This window comes from Equus quagga, chromosome 3 (genome assembly GCF_021613505.1).
Source record: "Equus quagga isolate Etosha38 chromosome 3, UCLA_HA_Equagga_1.0, whole genome shotgun sequence".
Taxonomy (NCBI): Eukaryota; Metazoa; Chordata; class Mammalia; order Perissodactyla; family Equidae; genus Equus; species Equus quagga.
This window is the reverse complement of record NC_060269.1, coordinates 83,509,416-83,530,802: the sequence shown is the minus strand read 5'-3', so window position 1 is coordinate 83,530,802 and position 21,387 is coordinate 83,509,416. Positions and strand designations below refer to the sequence as shown.

Below are 21,387 nucleotides of genomic sequence, written 5' to 3'. Positions count from 1 at the left end.
TTTTGCTGAGGAAGACTGGCCCTGAGCTAACATCTGTGCCCATCTTCCTCTACTTTATATGTGGGACGCCTACCACAGCATGGCCTGACAAGCGGTGCCATGTCCTCACCCGGGATCCAAACCTGTGAACCCCGGGCCGCCGAAGCGGAACGTGCACACTTAACCGCTGTGCCACCGGGCCGGCGCCTCAATTTAAATTTTTAAATGGAAGTTAACTGGTATGATCTTTTTCAGTATCTAAGTTTCTGAGCAATCTGTAGACCAGTTTGATGAGATTATGTAATATGTCCAACTATTACTGACAGCTTATGTCATGTGCCAAATAGCCTCTATTTTAAATTTTGAGGTACTTATGATACACACACGTTGATTTTCTTACAATAATTAAAAGATATGAAAATTATGTTCCTAGTTCTGATGTCAAATTTTGAACTGCTAGAGGACAAGAACCACATCCATACATTTTTTCTATACTCTGAAATACCTACCTAGCAAAGTGCCTTCAGTAGTTTACGTTTTATATTTAAATATAAATATATATATTTAATATTTTTACATTAAGTACTCGAATAAAAGTGCTTCTTAAATTTCATTAAGTACTTCTTGAAGGTATAGAAGAACATTAGGTTCAAATGATGAAATAAGGAACAGAGAGGAGGCTTATCTGTGTTTTTTCCACTGATATGAATATATTATTTAAACTATAAATAAATTTATGAAGGTTCAGATTTTAACCCAGATTAAAACTTTGAGTTATTTGAGGCTAACCTTTTTTCCCCTCTTATCATAAAAAATAAAATCATTTCCTTTTATAAAAAGATTTATTATGGTTTGTTATTATTTTGTCCCACTTTTAAAGTGGATTGGGTAAGAGGTAATAAAGCTCTGGTTCTAGGTAGTGCTCTGGGATCTTGGTCACTGGATCCATGGAACCAAGCAGGGGGAAAAGTGCCAGCTGACAAGTGGGCAAAGAATCCACATGAAGTTGCTAAGTAGGGAACTGGTCGCAGGGGACTCCAGGTTCAGGGGCAGAGACCACTGCTGCTCCTCATTAGTTTTAGCTGTGGTGAACAGGGCCAGGGAGAGCAATAAGGGGCTATGGTGCCATTCCTTTGTCATCTCCATATTTCTTTCTACATTTAAATGTGGTTTAAAAGGTAAAATAGGCAAAGCTTAAAATGGGAAAGAGGATTATTGAGATATATGATAGCGCCTGTTTCTGGAAACAGCCCCTTTTGTTCCCATCATGAGAAAGAGAACTAAATTATATTTTTATAGTAAAAATAATAAAGATGTGAAATTTAAAAATTATAGTGTTTTTTATCTTAAGTATGCTAATGGAGAAATTGTTTAGTAATTTAAAACATACTCATTACAGAATAAAAAACAAGACTTTTATGTTAGGGGAAAAAATAAAATGGTTACCATCCAATAGACAAATATTCAAAGACATTTTTAAGTGATGTGATAATTTCTAAAAAAAAAAATCAAATGGATGGATTTCCTTAAATGCAGCTTAGCAGTTATGAAAACTATGCACCTCATACTTAATTTTAGTATTGCTAAAATAAACAATTTTAGCTTTATTGTGGTGCTATAGAGGATGGCAAATATCATTTTCCTCTACCCTTCTGAGTTTTCTACTGGAATCCCTGTCACAGGCAGATTAAGGAGAGAAAAGCATACAGATATATCTAATATAAATCTTACGTGACTCAGGAGCCTTCATAAGGCAATGAGGACCCAAAGAAATGGTTAAACCTGAGTGTTTTTATGCTAGGTTTGATGAAGAGTAGAACGTCATCGAAAGATATATGATAGGACAAAGAGTATGAGCTGAATGTAGTCAACCCGAGACAAACTTAGCAGAACCTTCATCTTCAGAGATGAGGATGCTCCTTTCCTCTAGGTATGGGGAGAGCACCTCTCACATGAGGGTTTTATGACCTGCTTCAGGAGAAGATTATAAGTCCTTTCTGCACCTGCTATTTCTCAACTTCCTTCAACTTGAAATATTTAATATTCCAAGGTGCCGAGGTAGGTTAGCCCTGAGCTAACATCTGCCACCAGTCCTCCTCTTTTTATTGAGGAAGATTGACCCTGAGCTAACATTTGTGCCCATCATCCTCTATTTTATATGTGGGATGCCTGCCACATCAAGTCTTGATAAGCAGTGTGTAGGTCTGCACCTGGGATCCAAACCAGTGCACCCTGGGCCTCCAAAGCAGAGCACATGAACTTAACTGCTACGCCACTGGGCCAGCCCCCAAACGTAACTTTTAATTGTGATTTCCAGTATGTGCTTAATGATTTCACGTCGTTATGTTCAAGTCAACAGTAATATACTTGGCCCTTCTAACTGTAGGTTGTTGTGCTGGATCCTGTAAAGAATGCTAAAACAAGGAAGATATAGATCTTGTTCTCCAAGAAATTAAAGACAGTGTGTTGAATAAGAAAATAACAAAACTACTGTAACAGGATGACTAAGATAGTGAATTGAAAGAAGTTCACATGTCTCATGGTGATGGTTAAGAAGAAAAAACTGTTTGGAGGGAGAGAAAACAATGATATTTCAGACTATTGTTTCTGACTTTTCCCCATTTTGTCATGATCTTTAAGTACAATTTCATATCCTCCCTCCAATCGCTTTTCTCTTAAATCCTTTTTCACCTTCTTTATGGGAACAGCTTGTACCTCCTCCTAAGCCATCTGCATGACCAAAACTTAGTCATCCTTAAAGTCAAAGATTCCTTATCGTCTTCTCTTAGCAATATTTCCAGACACCAACACCTCCTCCCAAATAGTGAATGATATCTTTCTTTTGTTTTTATCCTCTCTACCCCTCAATACGAGCTCAATTATAGTACCTAGGACAGTGCACTGGAATCATTTTCTTTCTGCTTCTCCACTAGACTGTAATTGATATGAAGGTAAACACGATGTCTTATTTATCTCAGAATCAGTTGTGTATAATGCGTTGTCTACAGTGCCTAATCAAAATAGACTTTCAATAAATCTCACTGACTAGGAAGGATAACTAGAAAGTAGCATCCAGTTTTTTCAGGATGTTGGGAATAGAAAAAACTCAAGCTACCTCAGCAAAAATAAATTTAATTTATAAATAAAACAGGGAATTAAGGAGGATAAGAAATAGTCTCAGAAGCAAAATAGCTGGAAGTAGTAGTGTGCTGGTTAAATGTTTAATAATCAGCTCTGTAAAAGAAAAATAAATAATAATGTAGCATTTGCCAATGTCTGTGGTGTCTTTGCTCCACCATGGCCAATTTCAAGCTACCAAGCCAAGTCACTGAACTTGGAGTTAGGAAAAGATGAGCACAGTCAGCTCTTGCAAACTGGTGCAAGGCAACTCCAGGAGAGAACTCATGGTGAACTGGAAAATCCTTCTTTCTCTTTAGTGTATCGCTGTGGTTCACGGGGTCTGATGCTCAGCAGCCACCACATTAGCCAGCCATGTTCCCAACTCCTCTTCTGCACTGCTTTTCTTTATCTGCCTTTTTTCTTCTGCTATTGTCTAACTTCTCTCAATTTTCCTCTGTTTCTAGCCAGTAACTTCTGCTTAGGATTGGCTTCTGTTGTCACATAATTCCTACCATGTCATGTCTTCTGTTGACCAATGTTTGTATGCCTCTCTGCTACTTAATGTCTATTGTAAGCTCTTAGACATACATTTGGGACAGCTGATATTCAAACTTGTCGAGAGAAATTTTTGTTGATTTGGCAAGTTATTATCTAGTATAAAATGCCGAAGTTAGTGTCCTCACTGATGGTCTCTCCTTCTACTTCTGCCAAAGTCAGCTTTGGGGCCAATTTGCTCTCACTCGTCCATCACTCAGCTGTGGCTGGCATCATAGAATCACCTCATATGATACAACAAAACTTATAAATAAGAAACTTCTCAGAAACAGCTATAGGAATGGAAGCTCTCTGATGTTTTAGTTTGTATGTACAGCCTTTCTGTGAGAGAGGGCCATGGGGTGGACTGTATATTTCTCAAGGACAGAGGAGAGCATTGCCACAATTTCTATCTCTCTATGATGCTAGTGTTTTCATATGCACAAAATACTGTTGATATAATCTGATTGTACAGAACAATTAGAATTTTTCTGTAAACTTGATCTCTTGGTCATAAGTTGCAATTGCTTTTTCCTACAATGTCCAGATATTACCTTTAAATTTAACTCAAGCAGAAAACTTGAATTCATAGATGTCTGAAACATCTTGGAAAAGTGCAACGATGAGATATGCATAAGTATTTTTAAACCTATTGCATACTAAGCATTTTAAAATGTGTATATATCTTATATAAATATATATAAATGTATTAAATGTATATTTACATATAAATTAAATATGTATATATCTATTCAGAAATAGAAAATCTATATCTGTATAAAAAAGACATATTTAAATATTTTCAACAATCTCTCCATCACCACCACATATACACCACGTGTGTATTAGTAAAAAAGTGATGATGAGGGGCTGGCCCCGTGGCCGAGTGGTTAAGTTCACGTGCTCCGCTGCAGGCAGCCTAGTGTTTCGTTGGTTCGAATCCTGGGCGCAGACCTGGCGCTGCTCATCAAACCACGATGAAGCAGCGTCCCACATACCACAACTAGAAGAACCCACAACGAAGAATATACAACTATGTACCGGCGGGCTTTGGGGGGAAAAAGGAAAAAATAAAATCTTTAAAAAAAAAAAAAGTGATGATGAATAAATCAAGAGCACATTTATTAATTTCACAAAATTTACAAAATATAAGAAGTTTGACTTAAAGGCACATTCATATGGTTAAAGTAGTTACATAAAATTATGTAAATGTCATCATGTGAATTTTCTTTAAAATTATTATATTTTAATATTGTAAAAGATTATAAAGTATAAATATTTCACTAAAAAACCTTATAAATATAGATTTCTTTAGTTATACTATGAGGAAAATGTACCAAATTAAAATAGTCTTTTAAGCAATAATTATTGTCTATTTAGAATAAGACACGCAGGATGTATAATCAATAAATAAGGGAAATAACATATGTAATTTTGGGTTGAAAAAATGACTATAATTTCAACCAGTGAGTTATTTTTAGAATACACTTAAGATATTATGTTCTCTTACAATGTGACTGCTGACTAGACATAATTTTAATCTTTTTTAATGTTTGAATTAATGCTACTATTAATAAGATCTTAACATTAACATCTAGTAGGAACATATATGAACTTATTTCTATTTTCCTATCATATAAAATGTGCACTCTTCTTCGGTAATTTGAATTTTCATCTTGTCATTTTTAGGTCTTTTATAAAATTTGCTATCATAGTTATAAATTTAGAATATTGTTGAGGCTGGCCCCGTGGCCGAGTGGTTAAGTTCATGCACTCCGCTGCAGGCGGCCCAGTGTTTCGTTGGTTTGAATCCTGGGCGCGGTACATGGCACTGCTCATCAAACCATGCTGAGGCAGCGTCCCACATGCCACAACTAGAGGGACCCACAACGAAGGATATACAACTATGTACTGGGGAGCTTTGGGGAGAAAAAGGAAAAAAATAAAAAATCTTTAAAAAAAAAATTTAGGATATTGTTATCTATTAATACTTGAAAAATGATAAAAGGCAAACTTGATAATACTATTTCTAATTCATTTAAGACTGAAGTAATTTGTCTGATTTGTTGTTAACAAGTTATTGATAATAACCATCAAGTAAAAAACTAGCAGACTGTCAATTTATGAAAAATATTTAATTTAAATAGAAATGTCCTATCCCGTTAAGGAATGGAATATTCTAGTGATCAAAAATACAAGTTTTAGAAATAGATCTAAGTTGAATCTTTGCTCTGTTTCTTGTTATGGGCCCATAGATAACTTTATATACTCACTCACTTATGAATGAGTTTTATGCCTGAGGTTATAAAAATAAATAAGGCAGACAAGATCTCTGTCCTCATGAAACTTTCTGGATTTTTTTGATGAATACCGACAGTAAGCAATAGTTACAGTGTGATAGCAGAGAAGTACAGAGAATACAGGAGTACACAGCGGGGGATGCGTAATCTATTTTCAGAATCAGAAAAGGCCTGAAAAAAGTGGTGTTTAAGCTGACTTTTGAAGGCAAATTAAAATTAGCTGGATGAATCCAAATATATGAAATGACAAATAACAACACACCATTTGTAAGTGTCTGTAAATTAAGTTAAAATGGCGCTTGCAGAGCCCCAACGCAGTTCCCTGTCACATGGTAGGTGCTGAACAAGTGGTAGGTGCTGCTGTTGTACTGACTGTGGTTGGATTGTCTACTGACACACTACTACCTCATGGTTTCACCTGTGATGGCAATTATCTAATTGTGCTTTAACCCTTTAAGTACGTAAATAAGTGGGGCTAATACAGCTTTTAGCTGTCAATGGGGAAATTGAGTTTTATGACTAGATATAGTATCATTCAATGAATAAATGTAATTTTGACTGGCTTCTTCCAGTCCTGTGGCCTTGGATATATATGTATAATTTCCAACTAATTATTCAACTATCCAGGTTCCAGTGTCTTCAAAAAAGATAATTGAAAACAATAATAACAAAGTGCTGATTTAGTCTGTTGGACCTGAAGAAGGGTATTTTATGACTCGTATCTATAAACATTATCCCAAACTGGGATTGAATTGGAAAAGAATGTGATGCAGAGCTTCCTTAAAAGCAGTGCCTGGACTTTGGGCATTGTTAAATCACTGAATTTAAAAGGTCAGCTCACTGGTTTTTCCTCCCACTTCTTTGTAAAAACAGCAGATTAGAGATGAAGTGAATTTTAGACTGTTGTAATCAGCCAAAATGAGAAGAAATGGCTCACATCAAGAGAAGACACCAAAGCGTCAGTCATTTCATCAGAGGGCTGGCAAACATGACTAATGATAATGAAGAAATGGTCAAATAATAGTCAAATAATTGTTCTAGGAGGCGAGGGGATATAAAAACATATAGAGTGTAATTTCAAAAACTACCTACATATGTTTAACATTTTAAGGGGTAAACTTTAGTTACGTGAGAAATCACTCATGGCTTCTCCCTCGTCTGAATTACTCTCTTTGCTCATTCAGGACAGCAATATCCTCTGAACTGACTGCCTAGCATTGTCTCTTGTACGCCTATTCCCAACCAAAGCAATTCTCTACAATGTAGCCATAGTTATTTAAAAATAAAAATTTGATCATGTCTCTTACTTCTGTAAAAAATTTTAATGGCTTCCAACAATAGTGCTTATGTAAAAGCCCCAAATCCTTTTTGTTATTCCATACTGAAAATAATCTTATTATTTTTTATGATATAATTTTTATATCATAATGGCTTCAAAAATGTATCATGTCCTAATTCCAACCTGTAAACATTACCTTATTGCAAAAAAGGATTCCTTGCAAATGTGATTGAATTAATGATCTTGAGGTGAGGAGATCATGCCAGTTTATCTGCGTGGATCCTAAATGGAATCACAAAGGTCATTATGAGAGAGGCAGACAGAGATTTGACACAAACAGAGGAAGAGGAGGCAGAGTGACAGCAGGCAAAGCCATCGGAGTGATGCAGCTGTAAGCAAGGAATGTCAGCAACCACCAGAACCTGGAAAAAGCAAGGAATGGGTTCTCCTCTAGATCTCCAGAGAAAATATGGCCCTGCCATCACCTTGATTTCAGCCCAGGGATACCGATTTTGCACTTCTATCCTCCACAACTGTGAAAGCATAAATTTCTTTTTTAATCCTTCAAGTTTGTGCTAATTTGTTACAGTAGCCATAGGAATTAAATATATTTTTTTTGTAAAACAAAAAACAAAAGAATAATATATAGTATATAGTATGTGTTCAAAGTAATCTAAAATATTTCCATTCTAAGATAACCATATTTATTGACTCATTTAGTGGTTAATGTTTCAAGCATCTCTTTATGCATAAATCCCTTAGGTGTGTGAATCCTTAGGTATGGATCCCCTTGTATCAACTGTGCTTAGAACTCAACAAGCTCTTTCAGCCTGCAGACAAGAGTTATTCTGCAGCTCAGGGGTTTTTGTTGTTGTTTTTGTTTTTTGAGGAAGATTAGCCCTGAGCTAACATCTGCTGCCAATACCCCTCTTTTTTTGAGGAAGACTGGCCCTGAGCTAACACCGGTGCCCATCTTCCTCTACTTTCTATGTGGGACACCTGCCACAGCATGGCTTGCCAAGTGGTGCAATGTCCGCACCCGGGATCCGAACTGACAAACCCTGGGCCACCAAAGCACACGTACTCACTTAACCGCTGCGCCACTGGGCCAGCCCCAGAGTTTTTTATTTTTGTGTTTTTTAAGTTATTATAGGATTACTGTCTCTCTTCCATCTCTTATTTTTCCTCAGTCTGGAAATTCGATTATTTGCAAGTTATGTCTCCTGGATTTATTTTCCAAATCTATCTTTTTTTCTTGTGATTTTCGTCTCTTTATTTTTTGTTTTTTTCTTTCTGTGCTTTATTTCCTTTAATTGATATTTCAGTCACTAAATCAGGTCTCAGAAGGGAATATCTTCTTTTTCCATTGCCTTACATATGTTTTTTGGTTACAAATATTTATTTAGTTCTAGAAAGACTGTAGTTGAGCCTCACCCTCCTTAAATTTTGTTGCTATTGTTCAAATGATCACTATTCCTCCAGCAGTTTTGTTTTGACAAAACTCTACAGATAATGGTTGTTTCCCTTGTAATTCCTTTCTCTGGCAGTGTGTCCTAGGTTGCATTGTTACTTTCACTGGGGCTTAGGTCCGGCTATTGGGTACCTTAAATCATGGCAGTCTCGTGGGTAGTAAGAGGTTAAGCAGTGGAAATCTAACCTACACAGCTGGGAGTACCTGGAACAGAGCCATTTGTTCCTCATGCTTTGTGTAGCTCCCCAAGATTTATAGGGACCAATGAGGCAAACAGATGCACTCAAGAACAATATTGCAATTATTTTAATGTTATTTAGATAGAATTAATTTTAACTCCAAGTACTCATCCTTTTGTGATAGTAGGAGACATAACTTTAGTTATTCATAGATTGTTCCATCTACGAATGGAAATGTTTTGCAAATGTCCTAAGATTTTACCGATTATGTGGCCATTGGAAAGGCCCAGCTTGTTGGTGATCATTTCACACAGCATCATATAAGACATGCATTGTTCTAGTCCACCATTCAGGTCCTATGGTTTTGTGCATTTCATGTCATGCCTGAAACAGAGGCACCTTGGGAGAGATTAGAAACTCCTCTGCCTAGAATGTGGCCTTTTAGGTCAAGAGTGAACAAGATAGCCTTTCCCTGCTAAGTCTTTGCCACCTCCACTCCCCAACTGATGCCAGGAACCAGAACTAAGTCTCCCCTGTTCATGGAAGCAGTCTAGCTCTCCTCTATCACCTGTAAGAATCTCCTCTCACTTCTCAGCACCTCCTCAATTGTTTGCTCACTTTCCCATTACTTTCTAGTATCCTCAGCATCATCCTTTCAAGATGTTTAGGATTTTATAAAGAGCTTCTGTTTCATATTGACTCTTCTTTAAATTAAGCCTTAGTTTCTTGCTTAAAATGAGAGTAAGAGGGAAAATATACGAGGGGAAAAGAGACATTTCAATATTTCACTAACTTATCCTGGCTCACCGATCACATTCTCTGTAATATCCTCTCCCTTCCACCTGATTCTTCTTTTTCAGAGCACTCACCATACTTCTAGGACTTGTGTGAAGTCTGACCTTCCAAGGAGATTGTAATAATCAATGAGAGTAGGCTCGAACTTAATGTTAGTTTAATAGACAAATGAAAAGTATTTCAAGAGATGATGTCTTCAAACAAGGTGAATGTCTTTGTTTGTATGTTTTTAACAGAATTAACTTTGACCAATAGAATATAAGTGGAACTATAGTCCAGGGAGTTCATCTGCTATGAAGAAGCACCAGTACTTGGTCTTGAAGTATAAACATCGTCTTCGCTAATAAAGCTGCATTTATGGAACACACTAAAAACACTGATTAGTTTTTCTTATATCTTATGCTTACAGAAATATCGGTTATAACCTAGTGATGGTAGTACCTGAGCTGTGGGCCGCATGGAGCATAAGGGCAAGCCTTATTTAAACAGAAAGCAAAGGAGAGTATCAAGGCCATTATATTTTCTCTATAAGAATTGAAGCATTTATTAAAATTGTAAAATTTGAAAAATATTAATTCTAATGTTAACTTCTACAATGTAACCTATTACTAAACCTTTTAAAAGAATGACGAAGAATATCTCATTTAATTTATGCCAAATTTTGGAAACTTTATTTTTCTCAGCTAGAGAATTAGTTGAAAATCCCTAACCTCTGATTTTCTAAAAAGTCAGTTATAACTTAGATATTAGTAGCAACCCATGCTCTTTTCTTCTGGCCTTTGTCACTTCCAGATACTTTCATGATGACAGTGTACTGTTAACCAACATATATTCCTCACTACCTGATAAACAGACTAATTGTTTTATAAATACAAAATAACTTCTCTTTATTCTATGAAGTATCTCACTGTTCTCATTCTCCTTTGGTGGCCTATGGGCCTATCTTTTCCCAAATGAAAATTGGAGGAAAAAATCGTGGCAATCCCGTTGTGTCTGCAACAGCCTCTCTGAAATGCCTCTGTTCACATTTTCTGCCAATTAGGAACATAATTCTTAGCAAACAGGTCACTAACCCACTTAATTAACTCTCTCGTATGTTCTTAGGGGCGTCCCTATATCAAACCTGAATAGGCTTAGTATTTAACAACCTGTACAAGGCCTTTGGGAAGCCTGATGTTAACAAAAATGGCTTCTTAAATAGCCTTTGGTCTCCTTAAAGGATTCAGAATCACTGCATAAAATCCTAATATACTTATTAGCAATGCATACATATGCAGATTTTAAACAGTGAGAGATAAACGTCTTTCCTACCTCCCTAAGGGCATCCTAATATTGCTTTCTTTTAAACATTTCTTGACTGTAAACACCTGATATACAGATATTTTACTCAAGGATCACTCCAGAACTTTGGCAATTAACAAATACACCTGAACACCTGTTTAGTATTGCTCTGTTCTCTTCTTTGTTAGGATCTGCAATGCAGAGATTTGAAGCAGAGTTGTTTCCTCTTCCCATTTTTCCCCACTAATACAACCTTTTTTTCTGTTTTTTTTTTAAATATTTACACTTTGCCAGTCACTCCACTATAGCCGGAGTTGCAAAGTTAATTAAGCCACAGTTTCTTTCCTCCAGGAAATTGCAGTGTAGTGAAGAGTGGGGTAGGAAAACAAACTACAATTATAGGCAAGATGTAAAGGCTTAAAATAGATATTTAAGTAATTACAAAAATAGGGCATCTGATTTAGATGAAGAGATTCCAGATTTCCCAGAAAGGGTGATATTCAAGCTGAATTTTTAAGAATGAGTCAAATTGTGCTAGAGTATAGAAAGGCCATTCTGAGCAGAAAGAAAGATGTTGGTAATATGGAAGTGAGCATGGCTTGTCTGAGACAATATAAGTAGTTCATGACTATTAGCTGTATGGGTGCTTATGAGGGGCAGTGGTTGAAGCCAAAGGATCATTGAAGGCGTTGGAGGAAGAAAAGAGAATACATGTATTAAATTTTAATAAACTAACCTAGACAGAAACTTTTAGGACATAAATTGGTTAGAAATTTGGGGACTTGTAGTATGCCAAAAATATAAACAAGAAACCCATCAATCTCAGTTAAACAGCCTATCTGTATTTGAACATAGCAGATGAGTCCTTCTAATGCAGATGGACACTCTGTTTATGAAAATAACTTGCTGAACGTTTTGTTCACATAATTTCCCTAGTTCATGTAAAATGATATTTATGCAAAATTTTTATTTACAACTCAGATTTTCAGGATCATGCATGTTAAGTAACACCAGGTACAGCTAAGTAGAAAGAAGTGAAATATCTGAATGCTCAAAGAGAAATTAATCGATTTTATTTGAATACATTATCTATATGTACTAAATTGTATGCAAAAACTATGAACCAAATCATAATCAAAATGACCTTGCCATTATGTAATAAATGCCACCTAGTATTAAAATTTAATTTTATACACATACATACACATATACATGGAGTTTTAAGAAAGTTTTCTGAATTCCTTCTCTGTGTTGACAAATTCTGACAGTAACTCATGTTTATTTTCTCTCCATGGATACAGAAGTAGGGACAATGTAAAGATATAAAACATTTATGAGGTCTAAGAATGCTTAAATTCCGTGCACTAGAGCTCATATGAGATGCGATCTATCCTCTGTAGTTTAGGAGAGCCAAAGCAATTTATCACTACCTTAGCACTCAATTCAACTTAAGATAAATTACCTGTCGAATGTGGTTGTACTACTGAGCAAGTTGAATGCCACTTATCTGACTAGGGAATGGCACTCAGCTGCCTCACAGATGCTCTGTACCTCATTCAAATTTGGAAAAATACATATGATAGTCATTATCTTAACATTACAGTATTTGCCCAGCAGAACCTTCTGGCCTGAGTCCATAGGAGGACATTTAAAGAAATGCATGATGCAACAGATCCATTGTTCTGCTTTTCTGATTTTGTACAGGTTTTTTTTTTTTTTTCTTTTAAGGTATAAGAAACTAATTTGAAAAGAATTTAGCAATGGTGCAACTATTCATGATCCTAAAAGAGACAAAATGCAAAATAGAACAAATATTTTTTTTAGTGAAAGAAATCATGCCGTGGTTGTATTTGAACTTTGGGTTTGCTATTTTTTTGATGTAAGTAATGCCATAGGTTTAAACAGTTAGTTCTTCAGCTTTGAAAATTACCTATGGCCTCTTTTCTCCCTGGAGATCAGTTGAATTCCAGTTTGCTGCTGCTAAACTAAACCAAGTGATTGTCCTAACTTAATGAACTCAAAAGGCTACTTCTTTGTGAGTGCCTTTGTGGCTGTCATTAACTAGATTACTGAGAAAAATATAATTTTTACAGTTATATGATGTATTAGATCATTCATGGTCTTCCTTGGACCTTTCTTGGACACTCTATCTCACTCTCCCTTGGATCACTTGCCCTGGGGAAGACTTCCATGTCATGAGGCAGCCCTGTGGAGAAACCCACATGAGCACACCTGGCAAAGGATCCTTCAGCTCCAGTGGCACTATAACTGAGAAGATTACTGCCCTGACTTACATCTTGATCACAACCTCAAGAGATCTTAAGCCACAACACCTAGCTAAACCACCCTGATTCCTGACTCCCAGAAACTGTGAGATGATAAATATTTGTTCCATTTAATTCATCCCACAGCTACAGGTTATTATAACAACACTCAATAAATGTTGACTACTAAATTTGCGAGTGGAGGTTAAAAACCTGCAATTAAAAAAAAATAATTAAGGCATATAAGGTTTACCATTTTTAGACTGGATCATGGGTCTTTTAGATCAGTATTTCAGCAATAACATATATTTATCAAAGAGTGAGTTATTAATATTTCAAAATCTTAATATTATCCTCAAATGTTAGGCAAAAAGCCCAAAGCAATTTACGTTCCTTATATTAACTATTATTTATTTGTTATCCTTTAGTGTGTTCAGTGGTTACCATTTACTATACCCACCACTTGTCTTCCTTTGTCTTTCTCTCATTCTCTCCTCCTCCACTGCTCCTCTCTTCCAAAACTCTTTCACTGGTTCTCTCTCTGTCTCTCATTCAATTGCTTCACTCTTTCTTTCTCACAAGCTGTATTTTTCTCTTTCACACATGTACACATTCACAAAAGGACAACCACATGCAAATGACAAAGAAATTGAGTTGTTAACATAGTCAAAACATTGGCCCTGTGGCCAAGTAGTTAAGCTTGTGCACTGTGCTTCTGTGGCCCAGGGTTTCGACAGTTCAGACCCTGGGCACAGGCATGGCACCGCTCGTAAGGCCATGCTGAGGTGGCGTCCCACATAGCACAACCAGAGGGATCTACAAGTAGAATATACAACTATGTACTGGGGGGCTTTGGGGAGAAGAAGAAGAAGAAGAAAAAGAAGATTGGCAACAGATGTTAGCTCAGGTGCCAATCTTTAAAAAAAAAAAAACTCTAGGAGTCAAAATTTCTTGTTCAGTAGTTTACTAAAAGTCTGAATTGAACAAGTCGTTTGAACAATAATGCAGATGAAATCTATCACTTAAGTTAGAGAAACAACAGTTTGATGTTTTTCATTTGTTTCAAAAGGAAAAAGCAACCCTAGAGGCAAGAGTTTGTTGTTTGTTTTTAAATCCATTGAGAACCTTATGATTATCCTGCAAGTGTAGAACATTGTTTTTTGTGGGACTGCTTTTGCTAGCATAAATATAGCTATGGAATGCATTATTGGTTATTTGACTTTTTTGTATAGCTATAATTTTAAGGTGCTTCCATGCTCCTGATATTTACATAAATACCCTAATTCACCCCTGCTGATTTCTGTCTTAGCTCAGGCTGCTATAATGAAATACCATACACTGGATGGCCTGAACAACAGATTCTCCCAGTACTGGAGGCTGGGAAGTCCAAGATCAAGGTGCCAGCAAATTTGGTTCCTTGTGAAGGCTCCTTCCTGGCTTGCACACAGCCTCTTTCTCGCTGTGTCCTCACATGGTAGAGAAGGAAGAAGAGAGAGCGTTCTGGTCCCCCTGTCTCTTCTTAGAAGGACACTAATCCCATTATGAGAGCCCTATTCTCATGAACTCGTCTAAGTCTAATCACTTCCCAAAGGCCCACCTCCAAATACCCTGGCATTGGTGGTTAGGGCTTCGACATATGAATTCGAGGGAGACACAACCATTCAGTACATAATATGTTTGTCTCTAAGATAAAACCTCTTCATCAGAAATAAAATATGAAATATTTTTCTTTTATAATAATATTTGTTTATTTCTAGAATATGTTATTCTAAGGCTATTAGTTTGATGTATTAAATTTATCTCCCAAATGTTTAAAGAAATAAAATATATTTTTCATATTTGTTACACATAAATGTTATTTTTCTCACTAGTGATTTGATCATCATCTATCTTCCTTTAATATTATTGAGTGACCAAATTTTGCATGCAGAAATGGATGTTCTTAATGAAAATATATTTTCATTGACCTATTTATACCATCTTACAATTTTACACTTGAGTTGGTAGAAATCAAAGTCTATTATTTGTACATCTTGCTTTTTCTTTTCCTTCCAACTTAGGAGGATATAGTGCTAAAACACTTTTCCCAAATAAAGTGATGGTATTTAAGAAATGTCAGGCACTAGGAAATAAAGAAGTAGAACAAAATTGACACTTCTGTAAAAACTGAAGTATTATTTTGAATGGAAACAACTTCCAAACAGGTTATGTTGGGCCATAACGCATGAGGTAGTTTAATTAATTTGGAGGTTTTCAGTTTTGTGCCAATTTCATAGATCCCCATATTAGCCTGGGGATTTGGGTTTCACTTGGAACCCCAGCAGGTAATACTTGTTTTTCTTTTTACACACATCTTTGTGTGGTGTATCCTCTGGTTTCCTATTACTGTTTCTACATTGTTGTGACTTAAATTGGTGTCATGGAGTGATTTCTTACGTGTTATTACCACTGGCAGTTGGTAGAAAGGAAAGCATGTAATCAGTATAAATTTTGCCTATATGGACCCCCGCGTTTTGGTCTTCGTCTAAATCCCAGGTGCCGTCAGACTGAGACAAGAATTTAGACGATCCTGCTCAAAAGCTTCCGTTCTCCAGTGACTTTTCACTCTGAGGACATTCGGTGTCAAAGCAAAAAAGCTGCTAATGTTTTTGTAAAAAAAAAAGAAAACGATTCTTCAGAAAATATAAAACATATAAATAAAAGATCAAATTATAAGCACATTCCATTATGTTTTATAAATTTTCTCAGCGTTGTTATTCAAAGATATTGTTTTAGGGGGACAATGAGGATTATCATTAGAGTTTTGTTTTAGAATCAATATATTATTTAATAAAATTTCCAGTGGTTTCGTAAAAGTGTGAGAGAAAACTTTTAGCAAACTTCATACCGTTTACTATTCATTCTCAAAATTGACTAGTTTTTGATAGACGATGGGCGAAATACTTACCAAATATAAACTTATTATTTATTGATGGCTGTTATATATATACCAATAGGCAAAATTTCTTACAGAAAACGTCAGGTGTAATGTAGATTCATTACTAGATCAAAATGCAAATATTTCAGTGTCATTTGAAAAATTGACAGGGAATTATAACCTTTTTATGGCAGATCAATCAATCACTACACTGCTTTCCTACTTGAAAATGTTTCCATGCTTAGGCTTAAGTTATTGTAGTTTTCAAACATTTGAGTTGTGGTGTGGTAGATAAAATGAAGTCTCAAATCATTCTCTAATCTCAAGAACATCCTGGCAGAATTACTGTGACTTGTCTGTTAAAATGGATTTCCTCTTAAAGAAAAGTAGGCTTTTCTTCTTGTGTTAAAAATGATTTTATCTATTAAGTGTCTTTTCTGGTGACGATCTTTTCCTTTTATGACCCCAAAGGAAAAATGTTCTTTTTCCTCCCAAGTTTTTATATCCTCTTAGACCCACTAATCAATAATCTTTATTGCAAATCAAACAAAATATAATCCAAAAAGAGTAAATTTTTTTAATGAATACAAAATGGGCAAACATTTCTAATATTGCTGATTGCCCTTATCTTAATTTGCAGCATATGCATTGCTTAATTTTATGGTGTTCTTTCTTTTAATATAAGCAGTCGATGGCAGACTTGTATGCGGAATCACTGTGTCTAGAACAGGAAATCAGAATATTTACAATGTAATTTTGAAAGCTACTGGTAAACCCTAGGCAAGCAACTTTCTTTAGGACATTAAAAACACTTGGGGTTTGGAACTGGGGTGCTTTTTTGTAGCTGTTATTGTTAGTGGTGATAGTTAGGTTTGTTCTTATTCGTGTTTTAATAAGACTACTCAGAAATAGAAGGATACAGTAACATGCCTTCCCGCCTTATTCCTAATATTTTTAAAGTTAGACTTTATCCAACCTAGGTGACATCTATATTGAAGGGCAAAACTGTTGCTGGTATTTTCTGCATTTGTTGCTTAGTGATAGCTTATTGAACTGTGATGCTTTGTAATTAGAATATTTCCAGTAAAAGCAAAATACATTAGAGGAGAGGTCAGAAATTACAATTTCCCACCTGCACTTGCAATGATATTATTTCTGTAATAGCAGAAGAGAAATTAGAATGTCTTGAATGCATAGCTCACATATTTGGAAGAATAATTGTAAACATTGAAGGAATGTACTCGTAAAAGTAAAGGTTAGATTGGGGAGTCAGAAACTTCAGTGTGCTGTCAATATATGTAAAAATGCAATATTCCTTTCTTGATCAGTGAAATGAGGATGGTGCTTCCTAAATACTACTTAACAAGATATGGTAAAATACAGTTTGGTAAGTTATGAATGGTGTGAGTGCCTTTGGAGTGGGGTAGTACAGGGTATATAGGTTTTTCTTTATTTTCTATAGGTTTATTTTCTTCATGTTCTTTCTTTTTCTTTATTTTCTAAACCATAAGGTTTAACTTCTAATATTTATATGAGCCCCAAATCTTAATCATGAAATTATTATAAGGTTAATTTTGACCTCAAGTAAAAAAATAAATAAATAAAACATTTAAAAAACAATATTTTGTACCAGTCAGAACTTATTAAAAGCACCCAATCAATTCCTATGGAATACATTTACAATTTTTCATTTCCCTCTCATCTGAAATATGTTTCATATTTGGATTTGCTTCCTTCAGATTGTGACTTAATTTTTCTATTTGATCAAGTTATAGGTGTATTATTCCTTGGGGGTGGTGATGGTTAAGAAATATCATTTGAAGGATTACTTTGTTAGAAAATCTGGTTACTAACATTTTCATGATAATATATGAGTCAGAGAAAGTTTTCATTGAAATCCAAGATGCTTAAACCTTTTGCCGTAATTATGAGGCTAGCACCCTGTATACCACAACAGTATTTTGAAGTACTATACTTTGTACTCTGCTTCACAACAATAGTTGATCTGATAAATTCCTTTTTGCTAGATGCTGTCATGTCCATGTTTTTAATGCCCTCCTTGTTCATTGTAAGTGCCATTAGCCATACTGCCTAATGAAAGGTATCTCATATCAAGTCTGATTACTGCTCTAATGTTTTCCAGGCATGCTTGGTGATGAGTCTGGCATATGAAACAATTTCCTACAGTAATAAAACTAATTAAAGTAGGCAGTCATCCACATACCACTTTCTAATGAATTATAATAAGCTCATTAATCTCACCCACTCTTATTCCAAAGAGTCCATTGATAGAACCTGTATGTGAAAGTAAAATTCTCAGCCTTACAAATGGACAGCTATTACAGAATCAAAGAAGACTTTGTGGATTTAGGTTAAAAAAATCACAAATTGCTGATCAGTGCTTTAAATGAAATGTGTGGCTTCTAAACTCTGCCCCAGATTAAATATTGACAAGATCCTTTTCTATTCGAATTCTCTTATAATTGATTTAACAAAGGAAGAATGAGTCATTTGTATAATAATAACTCTTCAGCACCTTGAAGACTAAAATTGAATGAACCCACTCCAGATTTCCTCCTAGAGATCATATGAGAATGATGAATTGAGTACTTGAGATCAAGTGATAAAAACACAGCCTTTTTCCTCTCCAGAGAGGGCTAGAATATCTGCTTGAAATGTCAAAACATAATAATAATTATTTTATTGTTAACTCTTCTCTAAATTTGTGTAGTGGCTGATGAAACAACATAAGAATTATTATTCCGTTCAGTTACAAATAGTTTGGCAATGTAGACTTATTGTTCTGGAGATAATTTTACAGTGAAAGAGATAAGATTGCTAAATCTAGGTTATGGAGAGAGAATTTCTGAACTACACATGTTAATAATAAGAAAATATATTTTGGGGGGAGAATTGGGATTTATTCTATTTTCCTTATAATTTGATGTTTTAAAAATATAGCAGTTTCCAGTCTGGAGCTCATTACTACTATGATATGTGTATAGATTTCTCCCTCAAGAAGTTGATTATAAATATATGGATCTCAAAATTAATATAGAATGATTATAATGGGTTAAGTGAAAATAGGCACATTTTAATTTATGGAATTAACGTTCAAAATTGTTATTTACGTTCATAAATTTTTAGCTAATATTTCATAGTTCTTTAGAGGGGAAGAGGTTGGATATTCTCTGCAGAGTATTTCCTTTTGTAAAACAGATGTTTAACAGTCTGACAGCTTCAGTAGGTGGCAGCTTAGTAAACTTGTCACTAAGCAAAATGTCTCTCAGTCTAGGACCAGCTGTAACTGTGGTGGCCCGTACCTGTTGTATGTGACAATGAGTTGGTTCCATGCTGTGAACAATAATTAGGGGAAGGGCTTTTGGTACAGCTTCCTCCATTATCTAGCTGTATGGTCTCGAGAAAGTAATTTACCCAGCATCTAATTCAGTATCTAAATGTGTAAAATGTGGGGATTGTGCATCCCAAAGTGTTGAAAGTGCCATTGGTAGTAAATTTGGTGTTTTAAGTAATTTTTGAATATAACCATAAAAACATATTGTATTGTATGAAGTAAAACAATTTCCCTATTAAATTCTAGTTCAGTTCTTCGGAAATGAAGAAAACATGTTTTGTGCTATAAGTCCTTAGTGTTTCTCTAACATATTTTTTTGACACAGTTGCTGACTTTTCTTGTAGTTTCTAAGAGACAAGAGAAGCATGCCGCTGAATGGAAAAATGTTGCATCTGAGTCTTACTTCTCAAGAAGTAAACTTCTTGAAAGTTATCTCAAAGATAATAGAAAATTAAATAAGAGCTTGAGGAAAAATTTCAGAGCTACAGTTGACCTTGTTTTGAATAGAAATCTTTGTTTGAAAAGGACTTACTCTAATCAGTAGATCTAATTAATGGTACCTATTGAGAACTAGCTATAGCTTGAATAAACTTTGGTAGTATACTTTTATGTTAACAGGAAACATGACACATCATCATAACATCCAACATTTATATAATGCTTAATAACTAGTAATTATTGAGCACTTGGAAGTCAGGTACTCCTTCTAAATGATTTACATGTATTAACACATTTTAGTCTTCATCACTCATTTTAATGTTTGCAACAACCATATAAATTAAAAACTAATATTTTCCCTATTTCATATGAGGAAACTGAAGTACGAGGATATTAAGGAATTTGAGAAAGGTCAGACAGCTAGTAAGCGATAAAGATTTTCAATTCTCTAAGTATCCAAATACCCCATACATTTCTGTTTCTTACTGTTCTCCATCCCGCCAACCCCAGTAAGCCTTAGTTAACTTATTCCTCCCTGTTCTCAACTGGAAGCTTGTTTCTTTAAGCCTTATATTCCTAGTATCTGGCACATAGTAGGCACTCAGTAGCATTTGTTGAATAAATGTATGAATGGATTAATCAGTAAGTGCCATAAAAGACAACTTAAAAAAATGCCTCTACATATGACCTATTAGACTCTAAGACCTCACATCCAGCACTTCCTATTCCCCCTCCCTCACTTAGTCTTCTCCTGTTAATTTGTCACCATTTCTGCTATTAATCTTGGATAAGTTGAAACCAGAAAAGTGTGCTTTGATGTCAGCATGTATAATAGCTTCAAATGAAAACTCCATTACTTATCTCCATCCGCTACTTAACTATGTGACTTTGGAAGATGTATTTAAACCTCTTAGAGTTTCAGTTTTCTTATCTGTACTATATAAATATTAATATCTACCATATCTCCCCAGCAGGATTATTGTACTAACTAAACTAAATATGCTTAAAACACTTAAGAGGGGCCGGCCTGGTGGTGCAGTGGTTAAGGTCGCACGTTCCACTTCAGCGGCCCGGGGTTCACTGGTTCAGATTCTGGGCGTGGACCTACGCACCGCTTGTCAAGCGATGCTGTGGCAAGCATCCCACATACAAAGTAGAGGAAGATGGCCAAAAAGAGGAGGATTGGCAGCAGATGTTAGGTCAGGGCTAATCTTCCTCAAAAAAAAAAAACAAAACTAAGAATGTTGGCATAGTGTAAGTGTTTTATGAAAGAGGCAATTTAGGATCATACTGAAATATCTAGACATTGGAGCCAAACAGACCTAATACTATTACAGGGTGGTTCTGGAAGATAGAGTTCATTATTTACACATTTGAAGCATTAGTTTCTCAATGCTTGATCACAAAATATAAGTTCCTAACTCAGGGTTATTGTAAGGGTTAAATGAGATCATTTATCCAGAGTACCTGATAGA

The 21,387-nt window shown here is 35.3% G+C and overlaps 1 protein-coding gene and 1 long non-coding RNA gene across 2 annotated transcripts in view; one reads left to right on the top strand and one right to left on the bottom strand.

Annotated features, from left to right (window-relative positions):
- Window positions 1-21,387, top strand: part of CCSER1 (coiled-coil serine rich protein 1) — a 673,696-nt gene that overhangs the window by 530,642 nt on the left and 121,667 nt on the right. The gene's annotated exons all lie outside the window — the stretch shown is intronic.
- LOC124236715 (uncharacterized) overlaps window positions 1-21,387 on the bottom strand; it is a 30,098-nt gene that overhangs the window by 1,143 nt on the left and 7,568 nt on the right. The window contains exon 2 of the long non-coding RNA XR_006887852.1: window positions 7,409-7,494. This is a non-coding gene — a long non-coding RNA (uncharacterized LOC124236715). The remainder of the gene's footprint in view (window positions 1-7,408; window positions 7,495-21,387) is intronic.